The sequence below is a fragment of the Apis cerana genome, linkage group LG6 (genome assembly GCF_029169275.1).
Source record: "Apis cerana isolate GH-2021 linkage group LG6, AcerK_1.0, whole genome shotgun sequence".
NCBI classification, from domain to species: Eukaryota; Metazoa; Arthropoda; class Insecta; order Hymenoptera; family Apidae; genus Apis; species Apis cerana.
This window is the reverse complement of record NC_083857.1, coordinates 799857-817513: the sequence shown is the minus strand read 5'-3', so window position 1 is coordinate 817513 and position 17657 is coordinate 799857. Positions and strand designations below refer to the sequence as shown.

At 17.5% G+C, this 17657-nt stretch overlaps 1 protein-coding gene across 4 annotated transcripts in view; it reads left to right on the top strand.

The window, feature by feature from the left end:
* LOC107993453 (5-hydroxytryptamine receptor 1) overlaps positions 1–17657 on the top strand; it is a 386084-nt gene that overhangs the window by 281247 nt on the left and 87180 nt on the right. The gene's annotated exons all lie outside the window — the stretch shown is intronic.

Here is a 17657-nt window from a genome sequence, read left to right as displayed (position 1 = left end):
AAGACAAACGTCCAAAATTCTCATTTCTAATGTATATTAAATATTATTATATAATATATCGTTCAATTCATATTCGTTCATTATTATGTAGTATAAAAGAAATATATAAATATTAATTTAAAAAAAATTATGATATTATCTTTTTCACAATCACTATTGTTAATTTAAAAAATTTGTTCTGATCATATATTATGATCATCGCGCAAATATATTAAAAAATAATTAATTTTTCAAAAATTTTTTCTAATTTATCATTTATGAAAACTAATAATACTAACATATTTATAAAATGCTAATATACATATTTATCTTCAAAAATTAAAAATAGAAAGTGAAAAATAGTGTCCAAACATGATTTTTATAAAATTATACGTGTATATGTTTATTTTTTATATATATTTTATTATATTTATATATTTTTTATATATATATTATTTTTTTATTATAATTTTTTTCTTTTAAATAGAATTCTTTTAAGTAGAAGAACAATTATTTTAATATTTCTTATATCATAAAATTGTCTTAATTGCTGATATTTTTAAATTTTGTCAAATTTATTAAAATCAAATAATTTGTAATCTCTTATTCAAAGAACAACATAGAAGAAATATTTTTGTAAGATAGCTTTCTTATGCAACACTTTCTTAGAAAAGAAAAAAGCTCTGTTCTTCATCGAAAGCGATCATCGTGTACAGTAAGAAAGATCGAAGAATAATAACTGTATAAGTCGATGTGAAGGAATTTCATACAAACGACGCATTATGTCAAAATGAAACTCCTAAGAATTATTGAAGTCAAGTAATTTTGTGCTTCGATAGAATGATTGGAATCGAATTTTCACGATTCCATTTATTTTAAATATGTATAAAGTGAAAATTCTCTTTTGAACAATGAAATCCTTTTGTGAATAAAACAAAAAAAAAATATGTAATTGCATAAAAAGAATTTTTTATATTTTTTATTATATATTTTATATTTTTATATATTTTATATTTTTTATTTATTTTTTTTAACATAAAAGAATAGTCTAAATTGAATATTCAGTAAATTTATAATATTATAGTATTAATTTAATATAAATATTATAATATTAATATTATAAATATTATAGAATATAAAATAAATATTGAAGAAAATAACAAATATTTGAAATTTAAATTTTTTTATAAGTGAAAATTTTTTTATAATAAAAATTCATCTATTTAAAAAAGAAGATATAATAAAAAATTGAACAAAGAAAATATTTATGCTTTTAAATAAAATTATTAAATTTTATAATATATTAATTTAATAAATTATTATTTATTACATCTATAAAATATTATTTATTACTTATATCATATAAAATATTATTTATTACTTATATTTACATCAAATTACTTTATAATTTGTAAGAGTTAAAAAATTTTTAAAAGTTTATAAAGTGATTAATAGTTTGTCTTATGATTACTGTAGAGAAATAATGATACAATAGAATAATCAATAATAAAAGACTTATTGGCAATAAACTTATTGATAATATTAAATTATGATGGAGTGTACAAATATAAGATTTATATTTCATATATATATATATATATATGTACATATGTATAATTGATATATTGAAATTTCATATTTATCAATTGAATTTTAAACTCTTCATTATTAAGAATATCTTATTTAAAATTTTTGTTTTTCATTTATTAAAATTTAATTAATTTATTTTAATCTTTTTGATAATTTTTAAAATTTAATAAAATAAAATTTAAAAAATAACTGAATTAAATTAAACAAAAAATTGAATGAAAAGATCACAAAATTGTAATTATTTAAGAATAATTTTTTTAAAAAATATATCGTAAAAATATATCGTATAATTTTATATTAATATTATATATTAAATATTTTATTTCGAAATTTTTATTTATTTTTTACATATATTTTTACATATATATTTTTTTTTTCACTTATACTTTATTTTCACATATATTATTTATTATGCAATTATTTTATTATAATATATAACTCATCAGACATTATCATCTCACTTTATTTTATTGTTAATGATAGCGGAAAATTTTTTAAATGATTTCAAAGATATATATTCTGATGTTTGTTAATTTTTTTTTGTAAATAAACGTGTAAAGAATATATGAAAATCAATAATGTTTTTTTGCAATAGAATTACATATTTTTAACCATATTAATTAATATTCTTTATAAAAAAATATTAATTTATTTATGTCTAAAAATCATTAAAAATATTTTAATTTGACATTTATAAAATTTACATATGAAAGATATATGAAGAATAATACAATTTTGCTTTATGTTTTCTTTATTATGGTATTTCATATGGTAAACTTCAATTTAAAATATTTCTTAAACTATATCAATAATATATCAATATATATCAATAATAATTATATATAATAATTCTTTTTGTAGGGAATATCAAATTGTATTGTAAAAAATATATGATTTCATTTTGAAAAAATATTAATAATCTTTATATATCTTATGCTATTCTATGCTATAACAAAAAATTAGTAACATCAGAATATATCCTTTGTGAAGCATTTTTTATAAAACATTTTTTGCTAATATTTATGGATAATGGAATTAAAAATTGAAATAGTAATATCAAAAATATATAGAACTATTCTATATAACTATATATATATATTTCAAACAGACTTCTTAATAATTCTTCAATACAAGAAATTTTCGTAAAAGAAAAATTTGAAATGATTTTAAAAATTACTAATCGATAGATTTTTAAAATACTTTGTATATAATTTAATATTATTAGCATTTTATATACATTATAACATTTATAATAATATTATAATTATAATAACATGTAAATCTGTAACATGTAACATGTAAATCTACCACGTTGCACTAATATAAATATGATTATTTATCCACAAAATACAAGGAGATGCAATTAAAAGTTGAACCATAAATTGGAAAGAATGGAGAGTGCTATCATGAATCGAGATTTCTCGTAATTCCTGTCTTTTATATGCCATACATCAAAACAAGACTATCGACGATATTTTAAGGATATTATCATATAATTATATCTATTATATGAATTATCTTATCATATGATTATATGAATTTTATAATATTATTTATTTAATTAAATATATATTTTGTATTTTTGATAGAAAAAGAGCAAATTTGTAATACATATATTATTATGCATTTTATCATTTTCTAATATCAATACGAATTTAATTAAATGAAAAATCTGATACAGAAAATTAAATAATTCTCTTAGTTTTAATATTTCTTATTATATATACAATTTATATATACAATTTATTTACAATGGTTTACGAAAGTATTTAAACAAAGAAATTTATTTAATCAGGAAAATTGTAATATAAGTTTGTATTTGTGTAAAGTATAATAAATTTGTGTAAAGTATAATAGATAAAGTATTATAAATGAAAAAGTTTCTTGTTGACAGGAAATTTTTTAAGGATAAAATCAATTTCTAAAATTTTAGCATATATTTCGTCTAAAAATTTTCGTAACAACAAATGATATAACAATAAATCTCAATATTTCAGGATTTAAAATTTTTTATAATATTATAAAATTATATAAGTAGGAAGTTCAGATGATAACATATCGTTCAATTGAATATCTATATAATTTTGAGATCTCTCTTTTTCTCTCTCTCTCTCTCTCTCTCTCTCTCTCTCTCTGTCCTGAAATCTTATCATATGTATAACTATATATCTTATTAATGTTAATCATATTGTGAATAAAATGTAAAATGAAATGTTAAATTTGTATTCATTCAATATTTAAACAATTTATATAATTGCTATTTATATAAAATTTGATTGAAAATTCTTTAAAAAACTTATTATATTTAAAAAAAAGTGTTTTTTAAATGAATTTTTCTTTAAATTTTTTTAAATATGTTTATTATTCTGCAAATTATTTTTTTCTTTTCTTTCTGTAAATTATTATACAAAAAATTTCAGAATTATATATTTATAAAAATACATATTTCTTTCTCATTTTTCTTATTTTAGATATCTCTCCAACAAATTTTTATCTTATCAAAAACATGAAATCATTCTTGTGTCAGAAAAAATATTCAAAAACAAATTCTCTGTAATTCTCGGTAATTCTTTCTTTCTTCGAGGAATTTCTTATATTTAGAAATCAAAACTTCTTCGAAAATTTTTTTATTAGAATTCTGTTGAAATAAGAATATGAATACCAAAATAATGCCTATTTTGATTAAAATAATTTTCAAAAATATTTAAAATAAATTTTTTCTATAAATTTAACATTTAATATGACATGACATACAATATTATACAATATTATATTCATATATAATTGTTATTATATATATTGATTAGAAACATTAACATTATATATCTATATATGCATACAATTTGATACATATATGTATTGATATTTTCAACAGTGTATAAATAGTGTATGTCACTATATATGAATATATATATGAATATATATGAATATAATATTGTATATGCTGAATGTTTTCTCTATACATATATTTTGATATATATATGTGTTATAAAATTGAAAGTTCACTGAAATTTCATTTATGATTTTATTATTGAATATTATTAGCAACACCACTATTTCATAGGTGGTACCTATTTGTTCTTCTTCGATACATATACTTCAAATATTTTAATATATAATAGATACGCACAATTACGTATGATTAAATATATTCATTTAGCTAAACCTGTATATTTTTATTTATTTTTATCATTGTCCAGTCAACAATATGTATATATGTATGTATATAAATATATGTTACTATATATAAATATATTTCTATATTTATCGAAAATACACATACTTTTAAAAAGTTTAATCTAAAAACCAAAAGAAATATTATCGTCCTACTATTTTATTTTGCCTTTTTGCAAGGAAATAAAAAAAATCAAGTTGTGAAATGATAAAAAAACATTTAATGTTTACTTATATTAATTTAAATTATCGCAACAATTTATTTGTTTATCACTTAAATATTCTATTTATTTTTTTTTATTCGTTATCTTTTCTTGCATTTAATTTGATTCTATTCTCTAAATCAAACTAATATTTTTATTAAAAATTTTATTAAAAAATAACAAAATATCATCTTATAGTAGAGTTATTAAAATGTATTTAAAAAATAAACTTATTTAAATTCATATAAATAAAATTCTACTAAAAAATAATATAATATAATATAAAAATAAATTTTTTTCACTTTTAAAAGAAATCCAAACAAATTATTGTGACTTATTATGTGACTTTTCTTCAGAAAATTGTAATAATTCAAAGATCAATAATTTTATTATAAAAAATAAATAATCTTAATATATAAATCATTATAATCTAATTACTACTACTAATTATTGCTTATATATGAACAATATTCAACTCTGATTTCATATTAGAAAAATAAACATTTTAAAACTAAAAATATAGTATACAAGCCAAGAGAAATATTTTATCCAATATGTATTATTAAAACATTGGATAAAAAACAACAATAAAATACAACATTTCTTCTGCAATAAAATGTAAAATTTAAAAGGTCACTTTGTATACTTACTGGTATCGATATTTGAATCGGTTTACGAAAACACTTAAGTCTTCAAATATTAATAAACGGATAAAGTTCCAATGTTTATTTCTGCTATAAAGTTGAATGCAACCAAAGTTTGACATAAAATCAATGAACATTTTTCTTCATATCTTTTTCTCTAAAATAATTACATAAAATACATATATTTATTGTTTACATAAATTACATCAAATTATATTACATAATTATATATATTTATTGTTTACAAATATAGAAATAATATAAAAATATTCAATTCTTTATAATAAATTTCCTCTTTATTATCATATATTTAAATAAATTTGATGCCTTTAAATTTATTTTTCTTATATTATATTTAAATAATTTTAAATTATAAAAAAATGATTTTAAAAATATTATGGACGTTTACATAAATTAGAATAATTGAATAGCGCATTGAATTACTATGATTTGTAAATAAAATTTTAAAGTTTCTTTAAAATAAATAAAATAGTAGAATTAATTTAAATATTATTTTTATAGGTATCATTTATATTATTTATTTATTAAAATTTAAATATATCTATTTTTGAATTAATTTTTATCTTCTTATTTGTGCCAAAAAACTTTTTATTTTATATCTTATATAAAATAATATCTTATATCTAACATTTTCTTTAGTTTATCGTTTCAAAATAATGTTCATTTTTTTTTTTTTTATATATATAATTATGCGTTTTCTTCATCTTTCTTGCCTAATCTTTAAATCCATTTCTTTCCATTTTCAATCAAAAGAAGAAAAAATTATTTTCATGAGCAAATACATTTGATTTCTACATTATTTTCTACAATAAAAATATTTTTAAAAAATGAAATATTTATTTTGAAATACTTATGATCATTTATATATAGGAAATCAATTTTAATTTCGATAATTACTATTATTATAACTTCACAAGTTTAAATAATTATAAAAGTTCGTTGAATCTTACATGTAACGTAAGGCTCATAACAAATTCAATCCGTATAAATCACTCATAAATGCTTGGAACGTTCAACTAAAACACTAAAATTTACATAGCATAGTTCTTCCGGGGGTCACACCGATATGGACGCAAAGAACCTAATACCACCGAATATTCCCTATAATCTTCTTTGAGTTACGATTCGTTCTAAACGACGTCGTTCCATGAAGTTTCTACTTTGCCGCAAGTACCATCAATTTTATCACTATTCCAAATGGTTCGATCACTTCTACGAACCTATCCTACGAACACTACAGATGTTGAGATCTAGAGAACTATGCGATATAGTCTCCAATTTGTTTATTTAATTTTAATTTAAATTTAAAATTTCAATGTATGATCTTATGCCTTTATTTACTTTGATCCATATTGATTTATGCTTTAATGCTAAAATGAATTTTATGTGAATTTTATGAAATTTGATGAAAATGCAAATTTTTATCACTTTATTCACTTTGTCATTTCATTCTATGAAAATGAATTCTACAATTCAAACTAAAGGATATGATTAAAAGAGTAAAAAATGATTATGATTAAAAGAGTTAGGAATAATTATTATTTATATTAATATTAAAAGATTGCTTATTATTAAAACATAAACAAAGACAATCGAGATGATTTCTTTGTAAATTTTGGAAATTGCTATCGTATCTAATGTAATTTCATCTTATATGGCAGTGTGTGTAATGAATCAAATACAAACTTGGGTATGATAAGATTATCCAAAAAAATTGATAATATTAGATTGAAGAACGAAATGCGTTTTTTTAAATGAAACAGTAAATTGGATAGGAATAAAATTTTCATTAATATTTTTAATTTAATAAATTTTTATGATAATATAATTAATTTTTTTATAAAGATGATTTTTACTAATTCTTTTTTTTCGATTTTTTTATTTACAATAAATAAAAATTAAAAAATTTTTATATTATTTTAATGAAAAATAAAGTATTAAATTCATTTTAATAAAACGATTTTTTAAAATATTTAGAATATCTTTAGTAATTCTAAAATTAGTCACAAAAGTTTTTTTTTCGTATCATTTATTCCACTTTCAATATTTTGATTTTTAAATTTTTTATTGAAAAATAAAATTTTATTCAATTTTGTATTGAATAAGGTATTATATAAAATATAATGAGCTGCTTATAAAGAAATTTAAATTAACAATGAAATAATAAATATAAATTTAAAATATAATTTTAAAATAAAAAAAATTTTTATTTAATTTTTTAAATAAATTTTTTATTTTTAATAAAATATGTAAAATGTAATGAATATAAAAAAAATTCTTTTTATAAAAGAATTTTATTTTAAAAATATTTTTATTATATTATATTATATTTTTATTTTAATAAGATTTATATATATATATATTATTTATAAAGGTAAGATATATTAATATTTATGAATATATTATAAGATATATTAATATTTTATTATTATTGAAAAAATTTTTTATCAAAATATATAAATTACATAAATTTTTTAAAATAATATACAAATTTTTATGACTATATAATTCTACGTTTTAGAGAAAAAAACAATTAAATTTCAAAGCTTTCTTAATAATAAAAATATTCGTAAAACTTCAAAAATTTTTCGATTTTGTTTATTCTATTTCTAAAATAACAAAATCTATATTAATAAATATAAATTAAAAGAAAAAATAACCTAAATAATGTTTATAGAATAATTTGCGTCTATCTGTCATCAGTCTATTACATTTCTGTGACATGTTCATTGTTATACAAATATTTTGAAGATTGATCAATTAATAAGAATGTTTAACTAGAAAAAAAGATTGATAGAAGGAGAGAAAAGAATGGGAAAGAAAAATGGCAGGTTACATGGACGGTAAACGGAACAGTTTGGAGTGCATCTGCAAATTACAAACCGATCGATAGATGTCGATTATTCGAATGCATTGTAACATTTTCCTCGCCAATAGAAAATAGAAAACCGACAGTTTTCTAATTAAATGGATATACCTTTATAGTTATACCTTTATAGTTTTAAGCCAATTTAAATAATTTGGCTTTTAATGATTATTAAAATATTTAAAAAATATTTTAATTTTTTAATATTTGTTGAAAATAAAAAATGAGTAAATTTAATGAAATTGTTTTTTACAAATTTCTAATTTTTAATTTTATTATTAAATATCATAATGATACAAAAATAAACAAAAATTAATTAAAGTTAATAGAATTATTAAAATTTAAATTTAAAAATTTGAATTATATTATGAGAATAAGATTAAGAATCAAGTAAACTTAAACATGAAACATGAATAAGGGTTAATTGCAACTTCAGCGAATCATGAATCATTAATAATCTGATCTTGAAAAGATAAATTTTTTATTTTATTAAAGATATAAGAATAAAAATTTTAGTAATCTGAACCATGTAACCATTATTTCAAAAATTATTTTCTTTATTCCCAAAAAACTCTTAAAAATACTTTTAATAGGTAATCTTATTTAATATATCTTATTTAGAAAAATATATATTTTATAATCAAATGGCACATAAATTTTGATTAAAAACTATTTATTAACATGAAGAAAATTATACTTCTAAAATTAAAACGAAAATATTTTTCGAAATGACCAATATATATGATAATCAATAAATTACGCACAAAATAATAGATTTTAGTGAGAAATATTTCGAGAAATATTTCGACTTAAAAACTGTATAATATTTATATTGGAAATTTGTTTTTATTATAGTAATATAATATAGTAATATAATAGTAATATAAGTATAGTATAGTTGATTATCTAAATTAATTGAGAGAAAACTCCTTTCAAATAAATTGTTCAAATAATCAATTATAAAGAAGAAAAATTAAATTTGTAAATATATCACGAAACAATAAGAAATAAAAAAATTTTAAATATTTCAAATATAATTTGAATTATTTTTATAAAATTTATTACATAAAATACTTAATACATTCTTCTAAGAAAAATGAGTCATAACAAATAAATTATTTTTAGATATTTCAGAATGCATTTCCCAAAATATAAACATTTTCAGATATCTTTATTAATTTAAATCATATCTATTCATTTTATATTTTGATAATTAATTGAATAATTAAAATTTATATAATTCATATAATTGATATTCAAAAAATCAACATTTTATTATATAAGTATTTAGAATAAGAAAGTCTTCAAAATAATCGAATATGCATTGCGTAATTGTATGAGTATCGATGTTGTTGTTTGTCTGTAGCGGTACTGTTCATAATATATGAAAAAAATGAATGTGTGTAATAATATTTATTTAATATAAAGAACTATATTTTTATATAAAGTATATATTTTTATATACGCTATATTTATATACTAAAATAAACTAATAATTTTATTTATTAGACAAGAATAAATTTTCTTATTATTAATACATTCCAAAATTATAATCTTTATATTTTATATTATTATATAATATTATTATTATATATTATAGTTTACAGTTGTATTTACATTTATGTATATTTGAAAAATTTCTATAGTTTTATTTATATTTCTTCATTTATAAATTTGACAGTGATTTATTAAAATTATTTGACTAATTTCCTAATTTCATTAATGTTCAATAAATGTTCAATGTTTAAAAAGAAAAAAAATGTTAATTATATTAAATTGATAATCAACTTCGAACATTATATTAGTTAGCAATAACTCTAAAATACGATAGTAAAAACGAACTATCAAGAAACAATGTAAATCGATAAGATATTCTAATTTTCTTATGCATTACTTATTAAATTATATTATGAATAATTTATTGAATGATGAAATAAAACTATGGTATAAATAATAAATTGCTTTAAGCTAGAACATTTTCCAAAAAATTATTCGTTGTTTCAATATTTTTTAATTAATTAAACAATTAATTTTATTTTTTTTAAGAAAGAATTAGAGTATAATAATTTGTTACGAATATTTTACAAAGGAAAAAAAACAATGAGTAAGAGATATTACGTAATAAAAAGAAAACCATTAATTCATTAATATAATTAAATGCTTAAATTGTCGTTTTAAAAATAAATCCAATAAAAATAGTTTATGTTGTATCACTTCTAATACAATTATTTATTTTTAAATAATATGAGAACACACATTGAAATGTAATCGATTGAAAATAAATTTATTTGTTGTAATTCTGTGTAATGCATTTTTCTTATATTTTTGTTTTACTTTTGGATATTGTAATTAAACATATAAAATATGGTTAATAAGAAATTAAATTATTACATATTTTTGTTTTTATAAAAAGCTCGAAATTTTGCAATTATTTACACAGTCTATTAAATATAGCAATTATTTTTAAATATTGAATACATATATACATATAGAGTGTTAATATATTCATGGAAAGTCAATTTTAGAAATCAAATCAATTTTTTAGAAATCAAATCAAGAATTTTAGTCAAATCAAATATAAAAATTGATATATGAAAATGTCATTTAAAATTTATTTATTTATTTATATAAAAGTGAAATGGTAATAAAATACGAACGGTCTGATTCATTCGATCTTATTTCTAATATTTTAATATTAATATATATGTATGATTTCATAATTCAATATATATTTTCAATAATAAATTTTTTAAATTAAATAATAAATTTTCTATATATTAAATATTTGAACATATATTAGCTGTATACAAATTTACAATGTACTTATTATATGATATATTAAATTTGTGCCTTTGCTTTAGAAAAATATATATATATATTTATATATATATATATATAAATATTTTATCATAATTATTAAATATATACAATTAAATATATAAAATATAATTAAACAAAAATTAAATTATTAAATATTAAAATCTTTACATAACATATAATAATGTTTCTTTTTACTATTTAGTTTTGTTCGCAAGCACTTATTATTCGCGAAATTTTTAAACAGCATATTCGAAAAAATTTTTCATATAAAAAACTCTTTGTTCTTACCGTGCAGATCTCTATTAAGCCTAAATAAGGAGCAATGTTATCTGAGAAGACTGTTTTTGAGAATTTAGTCGATACTTATATTTTGTACGACGTATTTCAGACGAACTGAGCCGATCCTAACGATAATATATTCCGGTCAATATATTCCGCAATTGATTCAAAGACAAATAACATGATTTTGATTCGAGGAATCTATAAGAGAGATGCGTCAATCGGTTCCTGTTTATCGTGAGAACTTTATATATCACAAGCGAAGAATTTCCTCGATGAGTGTCGCGAACTGTGCATCAGCAGTGATATTATTTTGGCATATGCCACCAAGAAACTATGATCTTCCCAATGAATCAAAAAGGATTTTTCTGAGGGCACGGACTTGCAAATAGAGTCTAATGGTGATTATATCGTAGTCTAATAAATAATAAATACTTGATAAATAAATATCTATTTCTGATCAAATATCTTTTTATATTTATAGCCGGATATGGCAATTAAATATAGTTTGTGAATACATTATGTTCTGATCGTTAGACACGATTATCTGCTGTATATTGTGAAAACCCTGTTCTAATAAACATATGCATATGCATATGTAATCACTTATACAATCCGCTCATCTTTAAGAACTATACCACTTGTTACAATATTTCGAAGAACATTCGACTGCATTCACCAAACTAATACAAAATTACAATATAAAAAAGTAAATTACTATTGCGGGCGCGAACAGATTTTATAGAAAATTTTTAATAACAGAATTTTATAATAATTATTTTAATAAATTTTTATTATCTTATTATATAACTTACAATTATATATATATATATATATATATAAAATATAAAATATATAAAATATATTTAAAAGAAAAGTAAACTATTAAATATTAAAATCTTTATGTTTAAATAATTTATTTTTTTTTTTACTATTTTTTTTATATTTCAAATAATTTGCAAATAATTATAAATTTTTTATTATATATTTTATATATTAATATTTATATTAATTATTATATTATTATATTATATATTAATATTTTATATATTAATTATATATTTTATATTTTTAAATTTTAAATTTTATATATTTATAATTTTTATTTTATTTTAAAATTAAAAATTATTTTTAACATGAAGCAATTTATTCAAACTTTTAATAATTTGAAATTATTAAAAAATACTATTAAGTGAATTTCTTATCACAAAATGTATAGCAGATATCATTATATTATTACAAAATTCAAATCTTGATAAATAAATATCTATTTCTGATTAAATATCTTTTTATTTATAAAGATCACAATTCTAAAAATCTCTATGTTTCCATTTTTTTCCACATTCTTTTTATTTGTTCGCAAAAAAATTATTGCAATTGCATTATGATGAAATATTTATATAATAATAATAATAAATATAAATACTTGAAATTTGATTCTTTTACGGCAAAATAACTCCTCTATTTTCATATACTTTAATAAAAAGAAAAAAAATAAAAAGAATGAAAAATTGTACGGGAAATTTGTCGATTGAATAGACGAATTGCAAATTATATTAGTAATTTATATTGTATATAGTAATTTATATGTATATCAATAAACTGTAAATATACTTGCAATATTTTAATTTACATTTTTCTTCGTTAATTAATTCTATGTAAAAAATGAATATTTTACTATTATTTTCAAACATGTGGAAAATTTTTCCAGATTTTTTTCTATTTGATATAAATGTTTAAAATAATAAAAAGAGTAGATTTCTTTAACATAGAACAAAAGAAAATTTTAATAAATTGATTATTATATGAAAAACTTGTAAATATTAATTTAAATCTTTACATAAAATTCATCAAAAAAATAAAATTATGATTGGATAAATTTATTTATAAAAAAATAATGATTTTAAGTCTATTATATTTTATCTATTGTAAGTCCATTAAATATATTACCAGATTGATATAAAGAAACATGTAATTTTAAAAGATTTCTAAGATAAATATATTTAAAAAAAATCTTAGAAAACTTAAAATATAAAATATATATAAAATATATAATATATAATATAATATATAATATAATAATCTGTAAATTTTGATTTTCTAATTATAATTATTATACTTTATATTTTTATATTTTACTATAAAATTAATGTTATTTCAATTTTTAACATAAAACATAGTTTTTCGATATTTTATACATTCAATATTTTATTTTCAATGTTTTTTGGGAAAAAATTAGCTACATTTTAGTACGAAATTTATACTATTTTAATATTTCATTGAAAAGTTTATATAAAATTTATTTTCTAATACTTCGATATTTTATATATTTAATATTTTAGAAAATCAATTTAAAAAAAATCAATTAAAAATAGTTTTTGAAAATTCATTAAAAATATTGAACTATATAATAATTCTTACTCAGATTTCATCAAAATTTATCAACGCTAGGATTAAAATTTCGATAAAAAATTTCGTTCAATAGATAATCGTTTTTGTCAGAAATATTTTAATAATTCTATCGCGCATCGAAAGAAAACAATAATGCTTCATATCTCATTCGCAGTGAAATATTTTCGATTTACTACTTAACTTAGAACAGTCTTGATCATTATCATTGTCTAAAACGAATTTTATAAAACAAATCACGAGAAATTTATTATTAATTATGTTCGAATTTTTAACACGATTACTTTTATTTGAAAAATGATGGAAAAACACAGAAACTTAATATTAAACTTAATATTATTTATAAAATAATTTTAAACTAATAGAGAGATTGAAATAAAAAATTATGATCATCAACCATAATTGTTTTGTCTCACAGTTATTTCTTATTAGATTAATGGAAAAGTAATATCAATTTTATGATTTCATAAAAAAACTAAAATAATTTATATATTTTATTTTATTTTATATATTTTATTTTATTTTATATATTTTATTTTATTTTATATATTTTATTTTATTTTATATATTTTATTTTATTTTATATATTTTATTTTATTTTATATATTTTATTTTATTTTATATATTTTATTTTATTTTATATATTTTATTTTATTTTATATTTTTTAAAATATTTATCGAAAATTTATATATGTTAATAATTTTATCTTTAGATGTTATTTTTTAATTCAATCAAATTTGATTAACCATCTATTGATATGTTTGTTTAGTCATAAAATTTATTTCAAAAGTATAATAAATGTTTTACTAAATAGTATTGTAGTTAAATTTATATTTCTTTTAAATTCATATAGCATAAACGATTGAAAACGGAAATTGTTTTATTTTACAGTCTAATTACTTTAACTGTTTTATTTTAATTAATCATTTTACTTAATTTCTAAGTTCTAAAAAGTTCATTTTATTAATTAAATTTTTAAAAAAATATTTTGCGAACAAAAAATATTAAAATAAATTTATAATATTCATAAATAATAATATATGAGTTACTTAAAATTGTAAGTTTTAAAATTATAATATATAATAATAATATATGATATATGATGATAAAAATGATTTATTATAATGTTCTAATTTAAATGTTCAAATGAAAAATCCATATGCAAATAAAGTTCATTTTTTTCATATATATATTATTATTAACTTCGCGAGTTCATGAAGTTCTATGAATTTTAAATTCGAAAAAGTTAAAAGTTAACAATATTTATTTAAGTTTAAAATTCAAAGTTCTTTTAAATTCGAGAATTGAAAATGATCTTTTTAATTTAAGATTCAAGGAAGTTCTTTTAATTTGGATTATTCGATTTAAAGATTGAAAAAAATTTTAATAGTTCGAAAGATGATGATATTATACAAAATTCTAATTATTAAATTCGAAAAAAGTTTTTTTGATGAGGTTCAACAAATTCAAAGATTAAAAATGTTCGCATTTTTTTTAAATTTATAAGAATGATTTTTATTTTTTTATTATTTTCTGAAATTTCTTTTGAAATTCATCTCGGAAGATCGCGATTATATGACGAAGGACGTAAATAACCAATGACATTATCCTCTGCTATGCGGCATTCCCGAAAAAAAATTTTTAGAATTGGAAAACAATATCGATTTATGCTTTAAAATTAGATATTAATGAACTAAAAAAGAGATTAGTTAAAATTTCTAATAAAAGCATTTTAAATAATAACTTTATTTAAAGTGCTCAAATATATTTATTCGTAATTATTATGGTTGATCGTATAATCGTATAATTTTTCATATAATCTCAGTTCGATGTTAGAATTAATTATCGTTATTTGATATTTTGAATAAATTATTTAAGTAACTTATTGATTGTTAAAAGTTTGTCCATTTTTGTCACAGAGTTTAAAGAAAATTATTACGAAGAAAATTGATTCGCGAATAGTAATTTAATAAATTTTCTGGAATAGGATGATATTAATTGTCATTAAGATTGGCATAGTTAGAAAATGTCACATCAAGTTACGTTGATCACGTTTATATTTTAATAGTATCAAAAAAATATTATAGAAAATATATAATCCCAATATTTCTTTCAAAAATGATACTATTCTTACGCAACATTATCCTATATCTTATACTATATCTTATATCCTTTGTTAAGTATTTTAACATATCTTAACAAATTTTTTGTTATCAAAATATTATCAAAGTCAAAAAATAACAGGATCAAATAGTTTCATATGTTAATAATTTTTTAATATAAAAAAAACAATAAAAATAATCAAACTAATAAATAAATAAATAAACTAAATAAATAAACTGACCCATTAAAATTCGAAAAAAATTTCCATTATTAATTTTTTTTGGAAGTTCTTGAATTTTTTTATTTTTTTTATTGAAAAAAAATTAAAATAATTTCATTCATGATCATCATTTATACAGAATTGAAAAGTGTAATAAATATTTCATAATTTATTCACATTTTTTTAATGTGTAAAACAATAAAAAAATTAGACTTTTAGAATTAAATTCTAATTTTATTAAGAAAAAATAAAATATAAAAAACCTAAATTGGTTATCATGTTTGATACAATAATAAACCAGAAATTAAGTGAATCATCATTAAATTCATTAAAGTTATTAAAAAAGACCACTAGAAATATTCATATTACTTAAATATTTTTCAATGCATTTTTAATCGATTTTTTTTCATTATAATTTATATTTGACTTATGCAAATTTTAATAAAATATTCTAGCTTTGAAACAACATCGTTTTAAAACAATGAAATTTATCTTTGGAAATGTAAAATATAATTTGAAACGTTGTACATTTGCATTGTCTTTTTAATGTCTATCGACAGATATGCAAGCAATTGCATAAATAAATGTTCGGTAAAATGAAATCGTAAACCAATTGCATGCATATTTTCTGATATGTTATAATTTCGTATCGCAAAAAATATTCCATTAAATTCTGCTATAAAATATAATATACATTATTCTTATCTATATTTTAATTAAGTAATGTCGATAAAATATTTATTATGAAGTATCACTTTTGAGAATTGAGTTCTCATTCAAATAAAAAAACAGTACAAAGTAACAGTTCAAAGAAATTAATTTTTCAAGCTAGAAAAGAGAAAAAGTTAAAAAATTATTAAATTCATTCATTAATCAAGAAAAATTAAAATATAAAAAATATAATTTGATATAATTTAAATAATCATTTAATATAAGTTATTATATTATTTTAAATAAATTTTAATAAACTTATGTCTTTCACTTTCTTATAAGAAATTGTTTGTAAGAAATTATTTTAAAAATATATCTATTATTATTTTCATTTAAAAAAATAATTTTTAAAAAATTATAAGAATAAAATATATTATTCAATATTTGTTAAATTCATTTTTGTTTTTTTTATTTTAAAGTAAAAATATGCAAACTATTTTTAAAGAAAAATTTTTCAACACATTCATGCATTACGAAGTGTTATATTTTCAAAGAATCATGAAGTTATTAAAAATATTACAAGTTGCGACAATTTTATTAAAAATTTCTCTTTCCTTTTTTCCCTTTTATCTTTTTATCTTTCTTTCTTCTTTTTGCTCGACTTACAACATGCGAATTTTCACTAGACTTTATCAGG